General features: G+C 43.1%; 1 long non-coding RNA gene across 1 annotated transcript; it reads left to right on the forward strand.

Moving 5' to 3' along the window:
• Positions 1-78: 78 nt before the first annotated feature.
• LOC132373005 (uncharacterized) lies at positions 79-11,758 on the forward strand. The gene is made up of 3 exons (XR_009505319.1): positions 79-188; positions 10,624-10,739; positions 11,558-11,758. It is a non-coding gene; the product is annotated as an uncharacterized LOC132373005 (long non-coding RNA).
• Positions 11,759-12,158: the final 400 nt, after the last annotated feature.

Genomic DNA, 12,158 nt, shown 5'->3' on the forward strand with positions numbered 1-12,158 from the left:
CTGGCCGCTCCGGGACAGGTTCCGCGGGCGCCGTTGGGAGGAGCCGGGCGGCCCGGGGAGGCGGCCCCGCGGCCTCCTCCTTCTGCGCCCGCGCGCCCGCCGGCCGCCCCCCGGGCCCCTGATCTCCCCGACCCTCGACCCCCGGGGCCGGGGCTCGGCCGCGCGCCTTCAGCGCTGCGCCCCAACAGGTATTTCAGGGTGTCCCCCCCCCCCCGCCCCTCGCCGCCCCAGCGAGGCGCAGAGCCTTTTCCGCCTCCTCGGGCTGTTTCCAGCTGCCTCCCCAGCGTGAAGAAACGCCAACAATGATTTGAGAGCATTACAACCGCTCTTTAAAAAGTGACGAATCTAAAACGCAGGGCGCTGCCGTCTCTTAGGAAAGAGAAGCTACAGGTACTTTAAGAAAGAAATCACACTCAGGTGGTCAAGCGCTCAGCTCCCTCTGTGTGTTTGTCGTTGAAAGCCCTCACCTGAATGCTCCTAACATTCATTACTTCACTGTGCTTATATTTACTTATTATTTCTATTTACATTTGTAAATGTAACGAGCGCGAGCAGGCTAAAATGCCCTTCACAGGTATGCTCTGTATCGGGCAGCACAGACCAGAGGTTCACCGCCCCTTGCGAAGTGCAAGAGCAAGACCCCGTTGATTTAACTTAACACACTTCGTGCATTTTTTATTTGGATTAATTAAAATAGCTTTGTTTTGAAACTACATTACACACTTTGGGAAACTAGAGACCTGAGGTGGCGACAAACCGGGGCTTGGAATCACTGAACAGGACAATCGGAGCTTTATTCTAGTGTGCTTTGAGCATTTGAGCATGAAGCTGCTTCTAACTGAGAAGTACTCACGTGGATATCACATAACAAAGATGTGATTAATGACGGAAAAGCACACTGCGAGCGGACTGCCCCATGAGCCAGAATTTGTGTGTAGGAATAGTAGCTCCTAAAATATTCCATTTACAATGTACTGGATTTGGGACATTGGTCCCTAAAGGCCAATCTTTGTTGGGGAATGTCCGTTTGGACACTGCCTGGGGCTTTTTGTTGTTGTCCTGTTTTTGTTTTTGATTCGTAAAAGAACTGAGAAGCAGGTTTGGGGTTCATCTAACGAAAGATGAAACATCTCCATACTCCTTTTCTGCCTTTAAATCCTGCAGCTTAAGTGCATTCGTTCTTATAATCATTTAAGGTTAGTATTAGGGTAAGCCTCTAGGAACTTCCGGCCCATCTTTTACAGGAGGAAAAGGAGCCCATCTGGAGAGGGGGAGAGCGCTGAGCACTCGAGGCAGTAAAAGACGCCTGAAGGCCATGGATGCAGAGCCGACTTTCTGCCTCTGCCTTTGACCTCTTTAAGACTTCTGCAGGGGGGAAGCAATCTCTCCCGCGGCGCCCTGCCCTCTGGTGGCCGGGGGATGTTACTGCAGCTCCAATGGGATTACTGCCTATGCTCTTAAAGAAAACCTCTAGAAATCGACTGCCCATATAGACCTGCTGTTTCTAGAACGGTTTCAAAGGGGTAGTTGGAGAGGATCTGCATCTCCAGTCTGACTAGCTGGAGGAGTTGGGATTTGGGGGAAGGAAGGAAAAGAGAGAGAATCCTTGTCCTGGAGGTGGAGAGCCTGGATCTTGAAGACTTCTTCTTTAGATGCTGCAGCTCCAGGCGCCTTATTCTGACACGTCTTGAAACCTCTCTCGACTTTCTTCATTTATACAATTAAATTGGAGCGCCTTCCATGTATGTGGTGCTATGATAGCTATTATGGGAGTCTCCCAGTGCATATCATCTAACTAGGGAACGAGACATGCATGGATTAAAACTAATGAAAAACTAAATTAATGATTGAGTGGCATACGATATTGGTTAAAAGAGTCCAGCAGAGAAAAGGAGCGATGTCAGCTGGGGTTTGATAGTTAAGATCTAGTTTGGGGGAAGAGGGTTCAGCGGAGGGACGATTCTAGAGGGGAAATGGCAGGAGTGAAGACATGGAGATGGAATGCATAAGGGGTATTCAGGTGAGGGATGAGTAGACCCTTCTAACAGTAGTAGAGATTGGGGTGAAGCAATCAAGAATTAGGCTGAATTTGAGATTTAGAGGCACACTGCAGAGGTACATGAATGGTAGGATACATAGCCTGTTAGTAGTCCAGCAAATAAATATTGAACAAGTTTGTGTCACTAAAGAGTACATTCCTCCTTGTTCTACTAAAAGAGCTTCTGTATATGCCAACAACAAACAGGTAAGAACAAATGTAAAACAGTATCATTTATTGATACAGTTGCTCCAAAGAATATGAAATATTTAGGTATAAATCTAACAAATCGTGTACAGGATCTGTATGCTGAAAATTATAGAATGCTGATTAAAAAAAATTAAAGAAGACCTAAATAATGGGCTTGGAAGCCCCAATATAGTAAATACATCAGTTCTTCCCAAATCGATTTATAGATTTAACACAATTCCTATCAGTAATCCCAGCAAGGTTTTTTTGGTAGGCATAGGCCAGCTTAACCTAAAACTGCTTCCAGTATGTTTAAAGGATTGAGTGAGTGCTAGGTTCCCCAAAAGCAGACAAACGGCTCATGTATTTAGGGCGCCAGCAAAGCAGGGGCTCCAAGGTCTTACAATCAGACCATCAGGAAAGAAGCTATTTTTGTTTCAGTACACGCAAGTGTATGGTTTAGTACTGTTTCTGGTTAGAGTTTAATATGAGGGAGGCGCACCAAATTTTTTGGCCAGAATTAAAGATGGAAGAGGAGCACCATCATCTTTAGTGCTGAGACCCCCTTAAGGTTTTTGTTTGTTTGTTTTTTAATGTATTTATTTTTTTTATTTATTTATGGCTGCGTTGGGTCTTTGTTGCTGTGCGCGGGCTTTCTCTAGTTGCGGCGAGCGGGGGCTGCTCTTCGTTGCAGTGCATGGGCTTCTCATTGCAGTGGCTTCTCTTGTTGTGGAGCATGGGTTCTAGGCACAAGGGCTTCAGTAGTTGTGGTTCACGGGCTCAGTAGTTGTGGCTCGCGGCTCTAGAGCGCAGGCTCAGTAGTTGTGGCGTACAGGCTTAGTTCCTCTGCGGCATGTGGGATCTTACCTGACCAGGGCTCGAACCCGTGTCCCCTGCGTTGACAGGCGAATTCCCAACCACTGCGCCACCAGGGAAGCTAAGACCCCCTTAAGGTTTTAATCTGTCCCTGGCTCTGGGACTGCGGTTATAACTGAGAGGCAAGGCCCCTTCCCTCATGGAACTAACATTCTCGTGGGGAGAGAAGACAAAAACAGCCAGGGCTGTAACAAGATCAGTTTTACTGGAGAAAACTGGGTGTTGTGATAGCGCATGGTTGAGGGTGGGGTGAAGGTGGTTGGCGGAGACATTCCTGAGGAGGGGGCGCTTGAACTGAAGCCTGAATGCAAGGCGGGATGCGGTCTGGGCAGGGGCAGCAGGTCACTCCGAGACTGTTCAGCAGAAACAGAGTGACTTGTCGGGAGGGAGTTGGTATGTTCCCAGGGCAAAAGGGAGGCCAGTGGAGCTCAAAAGTATAAAGCGATGGCAAGCAGGAGCCAGACCACACAGGACTTTATAATGCACGGTAAGGCATTTGCATTCTACTCTGCAAGATTTAAGCAGTTTAGCACATGACCTGATTTATGAAGAAGATATTTACAAGTAAGCATAAGAGTTTAGTTTTGAAAAGGGAGTTTTGATAATATTCTGTAAATATTTAATTTAGCAGCTCCCTCTTCCAATGGGAAGTAAGCATTTCTGATAACTTCGTTTTATCTCCAGGGATCCCATTAATGTTCCCAAATCAAATATTCTTAGCCTAGGGTTCATGGCTTCCAGGGAGTACGTGGACGGGCTTCAGACGGTCTAGGAGCCCCCTAAAATTTTGTATGTATATGCTTATGTGTGTTTTCCTGTGAGTGGGTCCCTAGCTTTCAACAGGTTTTCAAAGCATTTTCAATACACACACAAAACGGATAAGACCTGCTTTACCTTTAAGTCTTGGCTGTTTTTTGGATGGTAGTTGCTGCTACTGTCCTAGGGCTCATGGCCCCATACAAACGAATCACAGCTCTGGAAGGAAGCAAGTTCTGCCTCAAAGAGGTGAGACACTATGTTGGAGGAGAGCACTCTTCTGGCAGAGTAGGAGGCAATATTCTAAGAGTTTGCCTCTGAAGGAAGTTCCTGGAAGAAAATCTTACCTCTGTGATGTGAGAACAAGAAGACACCTAAGACATTACCTGATACCATCCCACTCACTTTACATAAAAGGGAGCGCAGGTCCAGAGAGGTTAAGTGGCTTGCCCAAGAATGCACAGCTAGTTAGGGACTCAACTGGGATTAGAAGCAGTTCTCCCATCTTTCAGTACAGTGCTCCGTGCTCCTCACTGGAAGGTTTATGAAGAACCTGGACCAAGTATGGTGCTTAAAAGTCTAAAGGGAATGAAGTGTTCAATTCCATTCAATTAAATTAAACAAATACATGCTCATTTGTAAGGAAATGGAAGGAAGGAGGGAGGTGAAGGTGTTCGAAAACATACAATCCCCTCTCTGAAAGAGATGAAAAGCCTCAACGTCAAATTAAGATGTACAACCAAGAAAGAATAAATGGCAACAACACTGTTATCAGTGTATCTCTGATCTTTGTGTGGCCAATATATAAACAGACACAATAAGTTACAAAAACTAGATGACTTTTCATTTATCAATTAGGCAAAGATTTTTAAAACGGGTATGGGACTTCCCTGGTGGCGCAGTGGTTAAGAATCCTCCTGCTAATGCAGGGGACACGGGTTCGAGCCCTGGCTCAGGAAGATCCCACACGCTGAGGAGCAACTAAGCCCGTGTGCCACACTACTGAGCCTGCGCTCTAGAGCTCGCGAGCCACAACTCCTGAGCCCGTGAGCCACAACTACGGAGCCTGTGCACCTAGAGCCCATGCTCTGCAACAGAAGAAACCACCGCAATGAGAAGCCCACGCACCGCAACGAAGAGTAGCCCCCGCTCGCTGCAACTAGAGAAAGCCCGCGCGAAGCAACGAAGACCCAACGCAGCCGTAAATAAATAAATAAATAATTTACTCTTTAAACAATCAAACAAAAAACCAGGTAATCCCAGGATTGAGTCAGGAGTGTGGAGACACAGGTAAGCAGAAAGAAAGGCAGTGGACATGGCTGTTACAGAATGCGAAGAAAAAAGCGTTTCAAGCAGGGAAAGAGTGTGTTTCCAGTGTACTAATACTCAGAGAAGATAAGGTCTAAAAAGTCTTCCTTGATTTAGCAATTAAGTGACCGTGAAGAGGGTGGTTTCACCAAAGACAGTCTTGCAAGATTGCAGTGAGTTCACCAGGGAATGAGAAACAGTGGACTAGAAACTATTTTTTCAAGGAGATTGCATGTTAAGGGGAGAAAAAAAGATCCTGCCCAGCTTCAGGCAAATGTAGGACATTTCAATCCTACAAAGATCCTAATGACCTGATAACTAGACTATTTGGTTGTCTTATTTTAATCAAACAATTCATAACAAACAGGTATTCGGGAAGCGCCCTGAGAAATGAGAATCTCTCAGTTGCAATCTCAGGAGAGTTGCGGATGGACTTTTGCTATCTACAGCCCAAACTTGATTTTCAATGTTATGTAGAACACACATTTGGGGGTTTTGTCAAGGTTGCTTTGACAAGTCTTTTAATAACTGTGAAATAAAATATTAAGAATAAAAGAATGCTCATTCCTAACATCAGATGTATTTATCTTTCAAAAGGCTGAAAAGTTCTTTTATAAATGATGGTGGTCGTAGGAGGGGAAAGTAAATCAAGGCTAAAAACTATTTGTGAATTTCGCTTCTATTCATCTGACTCTAAAGGAAAATAATTGGCGTGAATGCAGTAATGTCCTTTTTTTCCTCTGATATAAAGAATATGAAAAAGTGGTGTCTGTTTTTGAAGACCAGTGATCTTTAAATGGTTTTCTGAGTAAGTGTAGCTCTCAAAGTGCTCAGTGGTTTTCTGGACTAAAAATGACAATGTTCAATAATAATTCATGTTTATAAATGTAAACATTACCTTTAGGAACAGTCTTAAACTAGTAACAGAACCTCTTATTCAACGTTGGTTAAACAGCAAGATAGTATATTCTGACCAAACAGCAAAATACTATTTTGATTAAAAAGTACTTTTTAAAATTTGTGTAAAGTCAGTGTTTTAATGTATTGAAGAAAAACATCTAGTTCTCTTTAGATCACTGAGTTTTTAGGACTATCTCAAGCCACTACTATATGGGAATCAGCCGCATAGCACAGGGAGATCAGCTCAGTGCTCTGTGACCACCTAGAGGGGTGGGATAGTGAGGGTGGGAAGGAGATGCAAGAGTGAGGAGCTATGGGGATATATGTATATGTATAGCTGATTCACTTTGTTATAAAGCAGAAACTAAGACACCATTGTAAAGCAATTATACTCCAATAAAGATATTTTTAAAAAAAAAACACTACTATAAAGAAACTAGAAATTAAATGGAATTTGAAAATAAACTAATATCATCATGTTAAATCCAACACAGAAACAGCTCTTTTGTACAAGGTATATACTGGGTTTTTAACTCTCAAAACAACCAGAAGAGTTAGGTATTATTATTTTCTTTTCTATTTTACAGTGGAGGAAATTGAGGCTGAGAAAGTTTAAGGAGTTGGCTCAGAGACACAGAACTAGGAAATCGCAAGTTAGAACTCAACCCAAGTTTTCTTACAGGAGGTTTCGTGGAGAAGATCAAGAAAATACAAAATATAAGTATACAAAATATAAGTAGTTCAAAATAGTACTACAAGCAATGCCACTCTCTTAGAATGCACTTTTATGATTATGGGTCAAACTTAGATAAATAATGAAGTTGGAAAAAAGCTACAGAAGTTGGAAAAAATGAGGGCTGTCTGAGCTGGGGCAGAGCAGCCAGCTCCAGATTCCAGCTCTGCCGCATACTGGCTATGTAACTGGTGGGAAACTTAGTTTCCTCATCTTCAATATGAAGGTTGTTAACACCAACCGTCCAGAGCTGTTGTGGGTTTCAAATGACTACCAAGGAAAGCATCAAATAGAATGCATAATTCCACACGGGAAATACTCACTACATACTGATTCCTTCCTTTTTAGGAAGGGCTGAATGTAGAACAGACTCAGATAGTGAACAATAGATTGAATTGGGATATTAAAAAAGAAGGGGAAGCTCATTCCAGGAAGAGAAAACACACAGTTGGAGACACAGCAGGGAAAAGGTGTTTTAAATAGTTTAACTGAAGCAGAACATTTGTATTCAACAGTTTATAATAAGCCTGGAAAGCGTTTTGGGGCCAGATTACACAGGGCCTCAGCCAAAAAAACTAGCTTCTCTGTTATAAGTAGCAGGGAATGATCGATAATTTGGTTCCTTTTTAAAAATTATGCTTTATTGGTCTTATTTTCTATCATAAAGCAATACATGTCCATTGCTAAAAGTCTGTGAATTACAGAAACATGTAAAGTGTGAAGAAGAAAATTCAAATCACCTTATTCAATGGTTACCCTTGGGAGAGAGATAAAAGTTTTTTATTGCTATATCCTTTGATAGTATTTTGACCCAGTTTTTCTTTTACCATGTACATTTTTTGTCTTACCACTAGTAATGAAGTTTATAAATATATGGAAGCACTAAGCAGATTTACATAACCTTTTTTAATGCAAAGATTTGCCTCTAAAAAGTGGAATTGCATATTTGGAACGGTCAGACAACCAATGAGAGCTCCCCAATGCTGGAACAAATGAAGTTTGACCTACAAACTTACAGGGTATAATGTTTGCTTATCTTTATTATGTATCTGGCCCTATAATTTCAACCTATAGTTGTAACAGTTTTTCCTTTTAATTTTAATACAATGAAGTTATTTAATTTTTCAAAAAAATATTGCCACCATCACACTGTCCAAGGATAACCTTTGGGGACATTTGGACGTATCTTCTCTAGTTTAAAGGTTTGAACTCAGAAAAAGATGGGATAAAAGTGGGATTTTAGGTGGCTTAGTCTGACCAAAGCATATTAGAAAGATCTGAGGAAGGGGAATCATAGAACAAGAGAGACCGTATTGGGCTCTCGCGATAACTGAGGCATAAGTCAAAAAGAGCCAAGGTTGATACAGTGGCAACGGACATGGAAACAAGTGCAAGAAATAGTGCAGAGGGAGGACTGAGAGAACTTGGTGATTCATGTGCTCTGGAGGGCGGAGGAGATGAGTAATTAAAGATGATGCTAAAGTGTCACCTTTGGCAACTTACATAAGCTTAAATTTCCTCAGCTATAAAATAGGGTTAATAATCGTACCTTCCTCATAGGGTTGTTGGGAGGATTCAATGGATGACGTCTAAAACACTTAGCACAATAACTGGAATGTATTCCCAGTAAGGGTTCGCTGTTACTGTTCTTATAGCTGCTGAATCTAGATGACAGGGTTAATGATGAAATTCTCAAAAGAAATACGAAAGTCAGGGTGGAGGTCAGATTGAGGTGAGGGAGGTGGGGCTGAGCTATAATTTAGACATGTGAAATTTAGGTTTATGGTGGACAGGGAATTAAAAATATTCAGCAAGTAGCCACCACTGGCCAGTGATGTTCTTGACAACAGGTACATTCTAGGAAGACTCCACATTCGTAAGAAGCAGACATATGGAGAGTGGATACCCACTGCAAAGTATTAGCTGCACCTCTCCCCACAACCTCCACTTATTAGAGAAATTACCTTAACTAATGAGCAACCTCTGTAAGTACTGACTTCCTAGTTGGATGGCTCTCCGGGCAAGACAGATATCAAAGTAGTGAAGTACCTAGAGTTTGGGACCACATCTGTGAATCTCAACTCTACTACTTACTATTATCTGATTTTAGAAAAATTAACTCTAGGGAATTCCCTGGCGGTCCAGGTGTTAGGACTCTGCGCTTTCACTGCTGAGGGCCCGGGTTTGATCCCTGGTCGGGGAACTAAGAGCCCACAAGCCATGCGTCGCGGCCAAGAAAACAAAACAAGAAAGAAAGAAAGAAAAATTAACTCTCTAAGCTTCAGCTTCCTTGTTTACAAAAATGGAATAATAAAAATTTCCACCTCATAGAACCGGTGGGAGGATTAAATGGAAATATTAAAATGAAACTCTTTATAAATTATGTGACATCAATACCAAGTATGGCTCTCGGTCTCCCGCTGTGTCTCAGTCCCTTTGGGAATTTTGTTGCCCGTGATTGTGTGAAACCCCAGAATTCCAGGCAGCACCTTTGGGGCGAGACGGTGTGTCAGCCTTTGTTTGGAGAGACTCTGTTAGTTTTCTATTGCTGCCGTAAACAAATTACCACAAACAGTATCTGAAAACAACACAAATGTATTATCTTATAGTTCCAGAATTCTAAAATGGGGGGGTCACTGGGCTAGAGTCAAGGTGTCAGCCGGGCTGTGTTCTCCTCTGGAGGCTCTAGGGGAAAATGCATTTCCTTGTCCTTTCCAGCTTCTTGAGGTGCCTGCATTCCTTGACGCGTGGTCCCTTCTTCCATCTTCAAAATCAGCAACAGTGGGTTGAGTTCTTCTCACATCATCAACCCGCTCCCTGGTTCTACTCTGCCCAGCCTTCCCCTATTAAGGATCTTTGTGATTACATTGAGCCCACCTGGATAACCCAGAATTCTCCCCTTTTGTTAAATCTGCTAATTTGCAACTGTAATCCTCCCTTGCAGTGTAGCCTAACATTCACAGGTTCTGAGCATTAGGACAAGGACGTTGAAGGACCATTATTCTGCCTACCACACCTTCCACAAAGGAAACTTCAGGGAGGTTTGCCCCTGCTTCGTCCCTCTGCCTTGCAGGACCTAAATGATTCACCAAATAATGAGCTGTCAACCACAATTGGAGGCTGATAAATAGTCACAATTAGGAGGTGTTTCACACTAAGATTTTTCTTCTAGACTAATCCTGGTTCTGCTCCATACTGAAAGATATGTTTGCAGCCAAACACAATGAATATTAGCTAACTAAACATTTTCAAAGAAATAATGATCGCAGTGAATCTTCTCCAGCATGCGAAAGAAAGGTTTATCATTAACCCTTAAATTTTACAAAAGATACAAATGTCCGTTTCATTTCTGAGACTAAGCCACCCCACAAGTCCCCCATGATCATTACCAATACATTTTTTATTTTTTTAAAAGAACTTTAACAGCAGTGTTTTCATTTTAGCTCCAATTGATGATGAATGGATAGCAGAGTATGTCTTAAGAAAGACAGGTGAAAAATATCAGGTTGCAAAGCAAAGCATGTACATATATCAGAGACTGGAATTTTTTGTTTAAAGGGGTAAAAGGCCATCAGTACTATTTTAGGAGTACCAGGAGTTCAAACACTGTAGTTGGAAATGGCCAAAACCTCAACACCTTTGAATTTCACTCTGAAATTCAGTATTCCTGTCTTTTATCTCTGAGGCATATAAATCAGCTCAAAATAAATTGGTCCAAATCACCAGTGAAAGTAATTTTTATTTATTTATTTGTAAATATATGATTTTTTGCCTTAAACTGTCCATTTTTGAAAATTAATTAATTTATTTTTGGCTGTGTCAGGTCTTCGTTGCTGCGCGCAGGTTTTCTCTCGTTGCGGTAACCGGGGGCAGCTCTTCGTTGAGGTGCGTGGCCTTCTCATTGTGGTGGCTTCTCTTGTTGTGGAGCACAGGCTCTAGGTAAGCGAGCTTCAGTAGTTACGGTGCACGGGCTCAGTAGTTACGGTGCACGGGCTCAGTAGTTACGGTGCACCGGCTCAGGAGTTGTGGCTCACGGGCTCTAGAGCGCAGGCTCAGTAGTTGTGGTGCACAGACTTAGTTGCTCCGCGGCATGTGGGATCTTCCCGGACCAGGGCTCGAACCCGTGTTCCCTGCATTGGCAGGCGGATTCTTAACCACTGCACCACTGGGGAAGTCCTCTCCAGTGAAAGTAATTTTAAAAAATTTTAATGGTTGATCTTAATTTTCTAGTAAGAGGCTAGCCTTGGTATGTAACTGAAAGAATATTTAGCTTGACTAACAGGAGAGGCCAGCACTAAAGTGTTTGATGACTTTGGGCAGGACACTCCAGAGAAGGAAAGGCGAGACAGCCCACATGTATTGAGCATCTCTATTGCCAAGCACTGTATTTACACACATTATTTCACTTAATTCTCACACCGACCCCCATAGGTAGGCACTATTATCCCCACTTTAAAGATGAGGAAATTGAGCCTCCAAGACGTGAAGAGACTCTCCCACAATCACACAGCAGAAGAGGGACAGCACTGGGATTCAAGTCCAGTTCTACCCAACTCCAAAGCTTATACATCCTGTCTCCACCACCCTCAACTGCTCTTCTCTGAGCCCCAAGTTTCCTCATCCACAAAATCAAGGAACTGAGTCAGCCAGTCTCTGATGCCCCTCATAGCTCTCACTGTATGGCCTTCATGGTTGGGAGGGGAAAGCGGAATCGGGAAGGGGTCTCAGGCACTGGGTAAAACATCTTTCTCTCCTAGGTGGGAAAGCACGGGAAATGTGTGTCCTGCCTGTACTGTCATGACTCCCTGACCTGAGAAAGGAGGCTGCTGGTACTGACAACGACACCAGCGACGATGGGGCTCCAACACCCACCACTTTAAGAAGAAACAGGCCTTCTAATTCTCCTCTGTGGAGCCACTTTTTATGAGTTTGAATTTCCAAAAACAAATTCATCAACACTTATTGTTGAGAATCTTATTGTGCCCAGCACTGAGTTAAATCGTATTGAGAGGCTCCACACGGGCCGGCAAAGAAGTATCAGAGATAGTCTGTATTCTCAGGGAACTCGCAACTAACACACAAAGCAGTTTCTAGAAGAGAGCATACAACCAGGACTGAACTGTGTAGTCTAGACGGTATGGACTACAGGATCCAGAGGCGGGGAGATCAATGCGGCTGCTGTACTCTGAGAAGGCTTCGTGAGAACTGATGTAAAGACAGTGTTCTTAACCTTGCCTTCTAGACTTGGTCTTTCCTGGCCTTCTCTGTCATTGTGAAATCCTGGTAGGAACCTTTCACATAGTTCAAAGATTCTCAGTTTTGGAGGCCGCAGTGATGTCCTTCATATCACGTCATCTG

The sequence above is a fragment of the Balaenoptera ricei genome, chromosome 10 (genome assembly GCF_028023285.1).
Source record: "Balaenoptera ricei isolate mBalRic1 chromosome 10, mBalRic1.hap2, whole genome shotgun sequence".
NCBI classification, from domain to species: domain Eukaryota; kingdom Metazoa; phylum Chordata; class Mammalia; order Artiodactyla; family Balaenopteridae; genus Balaenoptera; species Balaenoptera ricei.